The following is a 14710-nucleotide window of genomic DNA, read 5'->3' on the forward strand; positions in this document are numbered from 1 at the left end:
TGGGATTGCCACCTGATGCTGAGAACGTTGAGGAACTCCCCTCTGTATTCATCGCAGATGAAGCCTTCGGTCTCGGCGAGCACCTCGCAAAGGAGGGTATTTAACTACCGGCTTGCCAGAGTGAGAAGAGTTGTGGAGAATGTCTTTGGGATTATGGCCAGCCGGTTCCATTTGTTTCTCTCAGCCATCAATATGGCGGACTATGAAATAAATCATATCATCATGTCTTGTTGTGTACTACATAATTTTTTAAGAAGACATTCACAAACCTATATAACTTTTGTTGGGCCCGAGGCCGGACTTAGTGCAGAATCTGTACTCACAGGCCTGGATACTGGCTGTACTGGCTTGGCCCCCCAAACCACCCGTCAAGTGCGGGACAGATACGTCAATTATTTTAATGGTAGGGGGGCCATTACAATGCCAGAACATATTTAAGCTTTAAAAAAAAATACATATATGTATTTACGATAAAATCTCTTGTTTTTATTCTTGTTTGCTTTTATTTTTGGCTGTCTCCTAGGTTCTTCTAGTGCACTTGTAGTGCCAAGTGCATTTTCCTTTAGTAAATAAGGCCCTTTGTCAGTGTAAACACAAAATGAATTCCTAAACTGGTACTGAGTATTGAAAGAAGAAGCCACACACATTGTTGTCGTTTAAAATTTTTAATGTGAGCATTTTTTATTCATGTGACCAATTTTTATTCATTTTTCTTGTTTTTTACTTTTTTACTCAATATAATTAATTTTTTTTGGGTAACTGTATTCTAAAATTTTGGGGGGGTATTTTCTGCATAATTTGTGAAATATTTTTATTTTATAACTTTTTTTGGTTAAAACAGAGTTTTTTCACACACAAAAAAAAGACACAACTCTGGAACTTACAAAGTTCAGCATGTAATAAAATGTGCTGGTGATGTAACCAATGTAAAAGCCAAATTTTGCAGATGCACACAAATTGGGAGTCCAAATGGGTAATGTCAACATGTGCTATCTCCCATCATGGGGGATCAATGGACGTGTTTTGTGGGTGCAATGCCTTCCTCTCACAAACTAGCAAAATGAGGAGCGGGTTGCAAACACAAAACGCGTACATTGAGATCCCCTGATGGCAGATAGCACATGTTGACACACCGTGTGCATCTGCAAAATTTGTCTTTTACTATTTTACAACTAGAAAAACATAACAATGTTCACATTTCAAACTGAAATGAAGAACATGATTGATGTTTTAGGGAAAAAGTGATTATATTCTCCCCAAAACATCAATCATGTTCTTCATTTCCTGTTGCATGCTGTCCAGCCGATTTTTAAGGCTGTCGAGTTGATTGCGCATTGCATCAATGTGGCCATTCCAGACCATTATCTGCCCAATAAGTCTTTGTGCATGGTCTGTTCTAAATGGGTCCGCCGCTTGGCCTTCCACAACCAGAACATCACCTAAAATTTGAGGAAAAATATGTATTTAGAAATATGCAGGCATAAATAGATTACCTTAAGCTGGGGTGTCAGACACTCACCTGGTGGGGTGCAAATCTCACCCACTTCCTCCACCTCTCCTTCCTCAAGATCCTCGGGTGGGCTTGGGCTTCGGCTAATTACCCAATCAGGCTGTTGAGGTTGGGGGGTCCTGGGATCCTCTGACTGTTGTCTGAATCTTTTCTCCCCTATGAGAATTAAAAAAAGGTATACTTAGCACACTGATATTAGAGTACAGAAATAGGAATATGAAACCTTGCTTTGAAGTGATGTACAATTGTCTGTTTGTGAAAAGATCCAATTTTAAGACATGATTAAAATTCCCTTTTAACCAAACTGCAATACTTACCTTTTTGGCCAAGTTTCACAGATGGAGACACCTCAAGTATCCCCTGGAGCCCCTGTGTGGATTACCCTAAAAAAATTTCTCTGGTGTCCCACAGTACACTAGTGCTCCTGAGTCCAGATGTAGAAACAGCTGCTGTGTCCTGTCCTTACATTACACTGAATCATTTTTTCAAAGCATTCCAGTTTCAAACACATCTGCACAACAATATCCTAAACTTCTTTTAATAAGATAAATTATCAAGACCAAAATGTAGGTAGAGCCCTGTACCATCGTATTTCTTGGCAAACGAACGACATTTAGAATCACATGAATTTTCAAAAGAACAATATTTACAAATGATCGCATCGTTCAACAGTATAAACATAAAGCATATGGATCAGCATGCAAGTTAAGTATCTCAATAAGAACACACGACAAGTACTTACTTTTTTTAAGCACCTTCTTGATTCTGCAATATTTTTATGGCTCCCTCGTTTTTAGGTCAGACCAGCGCTTTCTCAATTGTTCTTTAGCCCGTCATACCCCAAATTGCTGCTACAGAGAGGTGACGGACCATTTTTGCCATCATAGTCCTCCCTCCTCAATATGGCCACCATCTCCATCATTTCTTCAAAGGCCATGTTGGTGGCCTTATATCTCCTCCTGGATCTGGATGTTTGGGGCCTCGGGCTTTCCTCCACACTAGTTCCTGAGAATGTCTCCGCCATCTTTAACTATATACTCCCACTGCGTAATGAAGAGAGAAGGGGCGGGGAAACTTTGCCATAAAGAACGTCAGGGGCGGGTGACACGGGGGACGCAGGCGGAGCATGACACATGCGCAGTGTATATAAAGCTAGTGCGCTGGCCTACGTATGTCCAAATGGAAGTAGCGAGCGTCATAAATGAAGGTAAGATTTAAACGTGTGTGTGTGTGTGTGCACCCTATATTGGGATAAAGATAATAATGGGAGTTTGGACTAACATTACTGTTTTTCTCTTGTGTATTGTATTTAAAAATAATGAATCCCTTTAAGGAGGAAGATTTTTTGAGTCATTTTATTGACCTATATGAAGCTAACCGAAACCTGTGGGAGGTCAAGCACCCCTTATTTCAATAAGCAAGCAAGGCAGGCAACACTGGGGATACTTCTGGAGTTTGTAAAGACTCGAGTCCCCCAGACAGACATTAGGTTAGTGGACAATAAAATTGGGATCTTTTGCGGAATATGTACAGGCGGGAGCACAAGAAGATACAGGAGTCCCTCAAATCAGGAGCAGCAGCAGACAAGGTTTATGTTCTCAAGCTACTACCCAAAACTGCATTTTCTGGATGACCGGACAGAAGCCAGGCAATCGCTTTTGACCCTTCCCTCCACCCTTCCCTCCACCCCAGCTGAGGCGTCTCAGGAAGAACAGGGCCCTTTCATCCTTGAAGAAGTGGATGCGCCCAGCGGGAGTCAGGTATACTTTTTGTTTTGTAATTATTGATTGTCTGAATCTTAATGATGTTAACTAAAATGTTTGATTTGCTTACAAATCAATGATTTCATCACAAATATTATTATGTATACATATCACTAGACAGTAGTGCCCAAAAATGTTGTTCAAATATTGGTGAACAGATAGAAAAATGGTGAGGTCAAAATGATAGCCTTTTCTATTGGTTTAAAATTAAATTTGCAAGTCATGAGCTGAAAATTGTGTGTGATTGATGAAGCCAAAAATACAACTATGTCCCTTTTTTATACATAGGATGAGCTCAGCCAGGAGGAGGCCATGCCCAGTGGTAGAGAGGAGGAGGCTGTGCCCAGTGGCAGGCAGGAGGTGGCTGGGCCCAGTAGGAGCCTCACAGAATGCCAGGTGCCTCCCCTCCGCCTTCCCACCAATAGGCCTAGGAAGATGACCAGAATAGAGGAGCAATCACTTGCCCTCATTCAGGAAGCAACCAAAATCATCAGTGACCCCCCCCCCAATGCTGAAGAGGCCTATGGCACATATTTGGCCACCAGGTTGATGGAACTGGAGAAGGACCAACGCCTCCTCTGTTAGGGGCTTTTTTCTGAGGCCCTTCAGAAGGGGTTGTGGGGCCAGCTTACTAAAACAAGCCATATTTATAATGAAGCCCCTACTCCTCCTCCTCCTCCTGTCACAAGTACACTACCAGAGGCACAGGCTCCAAGGAAGGCTGCAGAGAAGCGTGGAGGGAAGGCTGCAGGACAGCGTGGAGTGAAGGCTCTATGGAAGAGTCGAAAGTGATCGCCTGGCTTCAGTCTGGTCTAACAGAAGACGCAGATTGTGCTCCCTATTATATGGACTCCGCAAGATCCCAAATTTGTTTTCCAATGACTTGATGTGTGCCCTGGTGGACAAAAGGATTGAAAAATTCCAAAAGTGTCTCCAGTGTTGCCTTCCTCTTTATTTTGTTAACCAGAATAAATGTCTATTTTCTTTACACAAAAAAATGTATACGTGTTTTTATTCCAAAAGGACAGTTTGTTTGTGAGTAGGCAGGTACATGTCTAAAAGACTATGGGGGTTATTTACAAAAGGCAAATTCATTTTGCAATACAAGTGCAAACTACAAGTGCAAATTGCACTTGAAATTGCACTGCTGGAAGTGCAGTCGCTGTAAATCTCTGGTGAAGATCTGAAATGAGGGGAAGCTCTGCTGATTTTATCACCCAATCATGTGCAAGCTAAAATGCTGTTTTTTTAGTTTCCTTGCATGTGCCCCTCGGATCCACATCGACTGCACTTCCAAGTGCTCTTTCAGTGCAATTTCAAGTGCACTTTTGCACTTGTAGTGCTAAATGAATTTGCCTTTTGTCAAATTAACAAGGGACACCAACCTCATTAAGGTTCATAAAAAATACAAGATAATAATATTATTGTGGTAACTTGAAAATACTAAAAAAATATAAAATGGAAATCACAAGTATTTTTTAACATTTTTAAGAAATTGGAAAATATATATTGTTGAAATATAACATTCTAAAAGATGAGTCTAAAAAAGAATTGTAAACATTATTTATGCAGATCTGGCTTTTAAAAACTAGAATATTAGTCATGACATGAGGATAAATAATGAAGAAAGAAGTTTGTGAGAACTTGTGTGAATATAAGCAGCAAAACAACTTCATTCTTCTAGCATTATAAAGAAAAAAAGAATGCGCTGTATTAAAACATCACTGAATTAGCAGCGTGAGGAATGTGCTAGCTTCAATACGAAAGCTAGTTTTACCAGACCGAGCGCTTCCGTCTTGTACTTGCTTCAGAGCATGCGTAATTTTTGGTCCATCGGACTAGCACACAGATGAACGGTTTGCACGCTAGAAAGCCGAGTCCATCGGACAGATTTGAAACATGTTTTATTTCTAAGTCCGTCAGACTTTTGGGGAAAAAAAGTCCGCTGGAGCCCACACACGATCGAATTGTCCGCCGGAGTCCGGTCCGCCGGACCAAGTCTGCCAGAAAGTCCGCTCGTGTGTACGCGGCATTACATGTATCTTCAGATACGCTCAGATACGCTCAGCTCTCTCCCATACACGAAGGACCAATCAGCCTCTACTTTGGGACCTAGTGAAATTCTACAACCATCCCAACCCATCTTCCAAAGGCATTGCATCCATCTACAAACTACTGATTAACCCAATGTCGTCAATCAAAAATTCTTCAATTCAATATTGGGAGCAAATAACCTACCTTACTTTCACCACCCCACAATGGCATTGAGCTCTGGCCTCCACTCCAAAAGCTTCCCACTTTATTACCCATTGGGAATCGATGAAAAAAATCTTTTATAATTGGTACTTTACTCCTGCTAAACTAGCACAAATATATCCCACTGCATCATCTGACCACTGGAGAAATTGTGGAAACACTGGGAATCTGCTCCATAGTTTGGTGGCAAAGCCCCAACCTATCCAATTTCTGGGCAGATGTCAACCTTCTGGTTACCTCAATAAATAAGGTTCTGTTTAGCCCTACTCCCCTGATGGTTCTACTAGGTATGGAATCTTCCTTGTGGCCTCCCCGCTTTCAAACCATTGTAACCCACATCTTTATAGCAGCACGCTTAGCTGTTGCCAGAGAATGGAAATGTCCCCACCCACCTAGCAGAAGTTAATACCCTCCTAAACACACACTGCCATGTTCACTAAAGCACACTTTCAAATGGAAAAATTTCTAACCAACTGGAACACTGGCTTACTGACCCCAGGGGCCCAGGCCCTTTGCCTTAGTCCTACCACCCTTACACAATCATATCTGACCCAACAATCACAACCACCTGGGAACTCCAACCCAATCCATGCTCGTAGGGAATTTTGGGATAACTCTCCTTCCCTTACACGCTTTACCATCAACATGTGTGCAAATCGTAGTACCAACAACCTTCACTGTCTTTTCTTTTCTACGTTTAGTTGCATATAGTTTATATTTACCACTCTACTTGTATTGATATGTTCTGTTTTAGCATTAATGTTTGCCTACAACTCCACTTATTGCTTTCCTAATGGTGAACCTCCACTGTTCTTTGCTTTTTCCTCATTTGACTTGTACTTGTATAAATATCTTAGTAAAACATTATTTAAAAAAAGTAGGCAACTCACACAAGAACAAGTTATACAAGCACATCTGAACACCGCTGGTGATAGGTCGTCGAATGAAATAGGGCCGCTGCCACTGGTTCGGATAGAGGGGCAGTGGTGACCAATGGTGTCCCTACTAATCGCCGGCGGTGTTCAGATGTTCCTGTATAACTTGTTCTCATGTGAGTTGGCAACTTTTTGAGTAATGCATTTTAAAAAGTGTGTCTACACTTAGTGGTGCTTCTCTCTCTCTTCTCTATTTTCCGACAAATCCTGTGATGGGCAACATAATAGTAAAAATAACCTTGACCAATTGGTTTGCACATTGATGCCTACAATCACATGGACCTTTTTGATCATAGTCCTGCAGGCAAACAACATGACTGATGCCATAAATTTGACGCTTATTCAGCACAGCACATCACAGTGCAGAATTGTCTTTTCATGAGATAAGAATCTTCAATTTTCCCAAGCTCTCGCTTTGCGATGTCATCCTAACTTTGGCCCTTCAGATGGAAGCAGGAGTTTAATATAAGTATGTATTTCTGATGTTTTTAATTCAAGGGTGGGACACTAACGAAATGCAATCCGATGCATGGTTTACTTTAATAATCAGTCAACTGAAATTATGTTTTTGTTATTCTATTACATAAATAAAACAAAACAAGATCAAATGAAATTCCGATCTACAGTAGATGAACTCTACAGTGTTATCCAATAATTTTAACAATATGTAGGTCAAATGTACATTTAAAGTGGTTCTAAAGCCTTAAAGTGATACGAAAGTCTTGTTTTTTTGGGTTTTTTTTCGTTAAAAATAACAAACATGTTATACTTGCCTGCTCTGTGCAGCCCAGACCCTCCTTTTCTCAGGTCCCTCCTCAGTGCTCCTGATCCCTCCCTCCTGTTGAGTGCCCAGGACTCAACAGGAGGGAGGAGGCACCTGAGTCAAGCCACTTCTCTGTGTGTCCATTCACACACAGAGCCGTGGCACGGCCCTGCCCCCTTTTTCTCCTCATTAGCTGACTGATTTGATTGACAGCAGTGGGAGCCAATGGCATCATGCTGCTGTGTCAGCCAATGAGGAAGGGAGTCCCAGGCAGCCGAGACGCTCCTGCAACATTTCTGGATCTAGATGGACATCAGGTAAGTATTAGGGGGGCTGAGTGGGGCTGCTGCACACAGAAGGCATTTTATCTTATGCAATTAATGCATTAAGATAAAAAAAAAAAATCTGACTTTACAACCACTTTAAGATTTTTCATCTTAATGCATTCTATGCATTAAGGATGAAAAACCTTCTGTGCTGCAGCTGCCCCCCAGACCCCCCTCTTTTCCATACCTGAGGGAAAGCAGTTTTCCCTGAGGGCACACAATGAAGAGGAGGGGCCTGGAGCACCGGCAGGAGACCCCAGAAGGAGGATCAGGCTGCTCTGTGCAAAACCATTGCACAGAGCAGGTAAGTATAACATGTTTGTTATTTTCACACAAAAAAAACAAAGCTTTATAACCATTTTGACATATAGGGGTTGATTTATCAAAACTTCAGTGGACAATTTATCCACCAAAAAATTATATGGTGAATATTCATTTTATGAATCAAGCAAATCAAGTAGGCATTTGCTGAAGATTCACCCAGCAAAAATAACATTCTGTAACCTTCAGAAACATCTGTTCTTTTTTAAGAGACAGAATGTATTGTAATAGTCACCCTCTTTTAGAAAAGGATGGACTTTACCTTCACTGCACATTCAACTTTTTTTTTTTTTAAATCAAAATGATCCTGGTTGAGCTTTTGAATTATTGCGCTTAATACTTGAATGAATCTAATATTGGAAAGTGCTGAACTTTCAATACAGATTCAGCACTTTCATGGTTAATGTTGGTGATGATAATACTCTCATGGGGGGGTGGGGGTGGTAGGTTGTCTCCTCCTTCATGTACTGTTTTAGGGGTTCCTGAACCAGTGAACCAGTTCACTTGTACATGTTTATATCGGTGTGTCATTAAACACACAATACAATTTAAAAATTATTTTAACAAATCAAATTTGCTAATATTTACTTTGCAGACTCCAGTGGTATCCACGGTGAGTCTAATCCAGCACAATTATTAATGACAAAGCAGCACATTTCCCCCAATTTTTAGCACTGAATCTCCTTTTTGAGTAATGGGGGTTTCCACAGGAATGATTTTAAATGCCCAGACAGCTCTGTAATAGAAGTTTGTTATGACATTATGGCCCATAGCCCCCAGGCCCTCTCAAAGCAACCCACCCAATGCTGAAGGGCATGTGAGTTTGGAATACTTGAATACATACTTGGTCTGCCAAATTGGTTAGGAAGTCCATACATTAGTCATTTTTCTTGGTCAACCAACAGGTTGAACAAAGAAACAAAGAAAAAATTACCCAATTCGCTTGATGTGGATGGGCGAATCCTTGCAGCTGAGTTATTGTATTTTGAGAGTGGGGAGACTTCCGCCATCAGAATACACTGATCGGTACTGCTGGCTATAGATGGCAACACTGATAAACTGGGAAAAACCCAACAGAAGCTGATAGATCGACTTCTGTATAAGCATGCACATACATTGATCGAAATTCATCTAGTCCCTCCTGAACTGACGTTTATCCTTCCCAGAACTGAAACTGTATAAACACAATTACAGCATCATGGAGAGCTCATATGGACAGATTTGCCTGTAGGCTAAAAGCAATTTCTTTAGATCAGCTGTACAAGTGACATTCAATGGCAGTTCACAGACTGGTGCATTCACCAAATGCACATTCATTATATTGTAGATAGGGTGAATGTGATTGTAGAATGCCAGATCAATGCCCTCAAATCTCACTTTGCTGAAGACCAGTGAAAGATTCACTGAGCAATTTTCCCAATTAATTCTTCATAAATATACACCGTAGAGTTGATCACTAATATACAAATTAAAAATTGTTATATACAAACTTGTTTAATCTTTTCCCACCCAATGTATGCATAAAAGCAGCCATGCAGAAGTGGTGCTGTTTCTGTGGTTCGGCATTAATTTATACCTGTGTTTATGCTGAAAGTACGCTTGGATGTGTACTACTAGCACGGAAACCATGTTATTGTCAGCTCCTGGTCTTGTACTAATAATTGGGAGTGTAGAGGACTCTTAATCATGTGATCACTTTGATAGCCAGTCACAATGATTATTTGTATTAGATGCCTCCTTTCAATCTCTGGAGGACCCTAGATTGTATTAACAAATAAATGTAATCAGTGGCGGCTGGTGCTCAAAATTTATGGGGGGGTGCAAACGAATTGAAGAATTCTTAAAAATACTGGAACAAAAACATCAATTGCAACAACTGTGCCCATCATATGCAGCGAACTGTGTCCATCATATGCAGCCAACTGTGCTTATTATATGCAGCCAACTGTGTCCATAATGTGCAGCCAACTGTGTCCATAATCTGCAGCCAACTGTGTCCATCATATGCAGCCAACTGTGCCCATCATATGCAGCCAACTGTGCCCATCATATGCAGCCTCTGTGCCCATAATATGCAGCCACTGTCCCCCCCACCCACTTGCTGTCTGTCTGGCACTTACCCCATCGTGGTGGTGTGTCAGGCAGCAGGGAAGGTGGTGAGCTGTGGTTTGCGCTCACAGTGCACCTTTTTTGAAGCTATTTGAGCCTATGGCTCTAATCAGGTGCTTCAAAAACACCCTCCCGCCACTGTAATTCAGGCACCTGAAAAGGGGCCAGATGCCTGAATGGGGGTGGCTACAGCGGCCATGGATAGATTCATGCAATGCATGAATCTATCCATAGTACACAGAAGGGTGGCTGAAAAGAGGGGGCAGCGCCCGAGCACCCCTAATGGATGCACCGCCACTAAATGGTTACATTTTTTTGCAAATTCCCTCTAGCATTCTTTAGAATTGTTATATTGTAGCTCTTGTTATATAGACATGTTTATGTTCTATGCTCCTCAGCTCAACCTAGTGGCCATAGTGTGGTATTTTACTACTGGCCATAACAAAAGAACATTTGTTCAGAAGAGAAAATAGCCTAACAACATTCACATGCAGATTTGCTGGACAAATGGCTATGAATTTTTTTTTTATATATAAAATAGACACCTATGATACTGTATGTACAGTTTTACAAAGACGTGCCAACTTTATAAAGCTACATTCAGACATTAAAACTTGTTTACATTTTGTTATTAAGGGGTTAAATATACTTCATTCTGTTTGTTTCAAACACATTCTAAAAAGTTAAAATATAATAGAAGTTTGTAATCAATGAGCCGCAAATAATATGAACAATTTAGTATGTCTTCCAAATAAACAAACATAAAGTAAATAATAGCCTATCTTCTGCAAAGGGGCTCTAAATCATAAGTTAAATTGTAGATATAAAGGAAAATAAAAGGTTCCTTTGGGGAAATGTTAATTTGACTTTCATACAAATACGGTAAATTAGCATTTCCATCTGTCAAGTGTTCTAATTCTAGGATTCCCATTAGATGCATTATTTACTTTAAGAGCACAGAATAATTATTTTGTACATACATTACAGCACAATTTATTACATTAATTGTAAAGTTATATTCACTATGAATACACCATAGGTAAAAATAGATTTCTGGGCAATGTTCATTTCAGTTTAAGAATGATTTAAGAGGAATGTTTGTTTTAGATTTATTTACTTTCCAAGTGCAATGTGTGCAAATCAGTTATCTTTTATTTAAATATATACGTCATACAGGTAGGTTACATAGGGGTCCGTTACAATGTCCGGGCACACAAAGCACATTTATCACCACTTACTAATGAGCAAAAATTGTATTTGAAACTTCTTATAACATTATTATTACAAGGATTTAAGTTGTGTACACTTCTAAATATTTGTAAAATCACCCATCATTGCTGTATTTATGTAAAGTAAACATGCTGTAAAAAGTGGCCAAACACTTTGGGGGGGGGGGGGAACGACTTAAGTGGTATTAAACTATGCAGGCTCCCCCTCTTGTTCCCTTGTTTGGCATCTGAGGCACACAAGTCTGCAAAAGAAAGCATAACAGAAAACTGGGAGAGGAGAGCAGTGGAGGAGAAAATAGAGGTGGAAGATAAGCTGAATATTCCTGCCAGACCCAGAAGGTAATATCCACAAGCATGCTTTGACTTTTGTTCTGAAAGGCATAAGGTCAATAATATCTGGTGAGTGTTTAGAAGCACAAAGTTTTGCATGAAGCATTAAAAGCACTGAAGTTACCTGCACTGGAGCACTTTTGTTTTTTTAAGCACTTTATTATGGACTATTTAACGTGGGACTAATCACACTTGCACATTATTAGCTTGTATAACACACACACACAGTATATATATACAGGGCCGGATTTGCCACAAGGCCACTGAGGCCAGGCCTCGGGGTGGCAGTGGTGCAGGGGCAGCGCCGCTCCTGCGGCGACTTCGCGGCCGCCCCCCCTTTCAGGCTGCCCGGTAATGTCCATTAGGGGCACCGGTGCCCGTAGAAAAGATGGCCACGAGCTGCCCACTACTGCGCATGTGCTGTTCCGAAGCCGGCCGGGCTCAGGAAAGCTCGTACACGCTCGGTCGGGCGGCACATGCGCAGTAGCGTGATTGCGCCGCCCGGCACTATTTTTGAAAAGATAGGTCTCCAACCTGTGTGCCGTGGCACCTTTGCTGCCGGGCCGCGGAGGAGACCAGTAATGTCAGCGGGGAGGGAAGAGAGATGACATCTTTCATTGCCCGGACCACTGTTCCGCCCTCCCCCATCTGGTGGCAGCCAGGCAGCATGGCAAGTGACATCTCCATCTGGTGGCAGCCAGGCAGCGTGGCAAGTGACGTCCCCATCTGGTGGCAGCCAGGCAGCATGGCAAGTGACATCGCCATCTGGTGGCAGGCATAGTGGCAAGTGACATCTCCATCTGGTGGCAGGCATAGTGGCAAGTGACATCTCCATCTGGTGGCAGGCATAGTGGCAAGTGACATCTCCATCTGGTGGCAGGCAGCGTGGCAAGTGACATCTCCATCTGGTGGCAGGCATAGTGGCAAGTGACATCTCCATCTGGTGGCAGCCAGGCAGCGTAGCAAGTGACATCCCCATCTGGTGGCAGGCATAGTGGCAAGTGACATCTCCATCTGGTGGCAGGCATAGTGGCAAGTGACATCTCAATCTGGTGGCAGGCAGCGTGGCAAGTGACATCTCCATCTGGTGGCAGGCATAGTGGCAAGTGACATCTCCATCTGGTAGCAGGCAGCGTGGCAAGTGACATCCCCATCTGGTGGCAGGCAGTGTGGCAAGTGACATCTCCATCTGGTGGCAGGCATAGTGGCAAGTGACATCTCCATCTGGTAGCAGGCAGCGTGGCAAGTGACATCCCCATCTGGTGGCAGGCAGCGTGGCAAGTGACAAGCGATGGTGGCAAGTGACACGCTCAGGGCTCCCAATAATTCTGCATTATGGTGATACCAACCATGGTGCCGGGGATGATTGAAGCACTAACACCAGCCATTGCCCTGAAAAATTGCCCGCAAAAAATCCTTACCCCTCGCGGGGGGGGGGGGGGGGGGGGCGGCAATGAAGGACCCGGCCTTGGGGCGGCAAAGGGAGTAAATCCGGGCCTGTATATATATATATATATATATATATATACACACACACACGTTTGATCATGTTTACATGTATATTTTTTGATCATGTATAGAGGTATATGCACTGATTGTGAATTTGATTGATAATGGTTTGAGACAGCGCTGTTTAACTACCAGTATTTCATATGTGACACGCAACCATTAAATGGTTATTTGGTAAACAGCAACAGTTCTACATAAAGTAATATTAGAAATACAGTTGATATTCAATTAATAGGTTGTTGCACAGGCACTAATAATTTTAGGTTTGGTTTTGAGTGACAGCGTTATATAGAGTCTGATGTTTTACAGAATGGTATTTAGAAAGTCTTCTACATCACTGAAAGGTTCACTGAGCAACATATCCTTGCCCAATTACAGCTATTGTAGAATGGGGTTGATTTACTAAAGGCAAATAGGCTGTTCACTTTGCAAGGGAAATTGAACTTTGCATGAACATTTTCCCTTGAGCTTAGTGAATCTGGTGAAGCTCTGCTGACTTCCATTATCCAATAATGTGCAAGCAAAATGCTGTTTTTATTTTGGATTTAATTGGGTATTCTTTGACAAGTGATATCTCAACTCATTCAAAGTTACATAGTTACATAGTAGTTGAGGTTGAAAAAGGACACAAGTCCATCCTGTGTGCATGCTTTTATATCATCATGGCATTGAATATCCCTGTATGTTGTTGTCTTTCAGGTGTCTATCTAATAGTTTTTAGAAATTATTGATGCTCCCCACTGTAACCACTGCCTGTGGAAGAGTATTCCACATCCTTACCGCTCTTACAGTAAAGAACCCTCTACACTGTTTAAGGTTAAACCGCTTCTCTTCTAATGTTAGTGAATGGCCGTGTGTCTTTTTTAATTCCCCTTTGCGGAAAAGTTTTATCTCTATTGTGGGGTCACCAGTACAATATTTGTATATTGAAATCATATCCCCTCTCAAGTGTCTCTTCTCCAGAGAGAATAAGTTCAGTGCTTGTAACTTTTCCTCATAACTAAAGTCCTCCAGTCTCTTTATTAGCTTTGTTGCCCTTCTCTGGACTTTCTCCAGTTCCAGCACATCCTCCCTGAGGACTGGTGCCCAGAATTGGACGACATACTCCAGGTGCAGCCAGACCAGAGTCTTGTAGAGTGGGAGAATTATCATTTTATCTCTGGAGTTAATCCCCTTTTTGATGCAAGCCAATATTCTGTTTGCTTTGCTTGCAGCAGCTTGGCATTGCATGCCATTGCTGAGCCTGTCTTCTACTAAGACCCCCAGGTCCTTTTCCATCCTAGATTTCCCATTCATATTTTTGCTACCCAAATGCATTATTTTCCATTTTTCTACATTAAACCTCATTTGCCATGTAGTTGCCCACCACATTAATTTGTTCAGATCTTCTAGCAAGGTTTCCACATCCTGCAGAGAAATTATTGCCCTGCTTAGTTTAGTATTGTCCGCAGATACTAAGATTAAGCTGTTTATCCCATCCTCCAGGTTGTTTATGAATAAATTAAATAGGATTAGTCCTAGGACCATTCTGAGTACTCCCCATATATCACTACCCTCTGAACTGGCCCATGTAGTCAGTTTTCAATCCATGTACTCACCCTATGGCCCATGCCGACAGACCTTAGTTTGTACAGTAAACATTTATGGGGAACTGTATCA

The 14710-nt window shown here is 41.8% G+C and overlaps 1 protein-coding gene across 1 annotated transcript in view; it reads right to left on the reverse strand.

The window, feature by feature from the left end:
• LOC141144686 (glucosylceramide transporter ABCA12-like) overlaps positions 1 to 14710 on the reverse strand; it is a 276390-nt gene that overhangs the window by 206666 nt on the left and 55014 nt on the right. The window lies entirely within an intron of this gene.

The sequence above is a fragment of the Aquarana catesbeiana genome, linkage group LG05 (genome assembly GCF_042186555.1).
Source record: "Aquarana catesbeiana isolate 2022-GZ linkage group LG05, ASM4218655v1, whole genome shotgun sequence".
In the NCBI taxonomy this organism is placed as follows: Eukaryota; Metazoa; Chordata; class Amphibia; order Anura; family Ranidae; genus Aquarana; species Aquarana catesbeiana.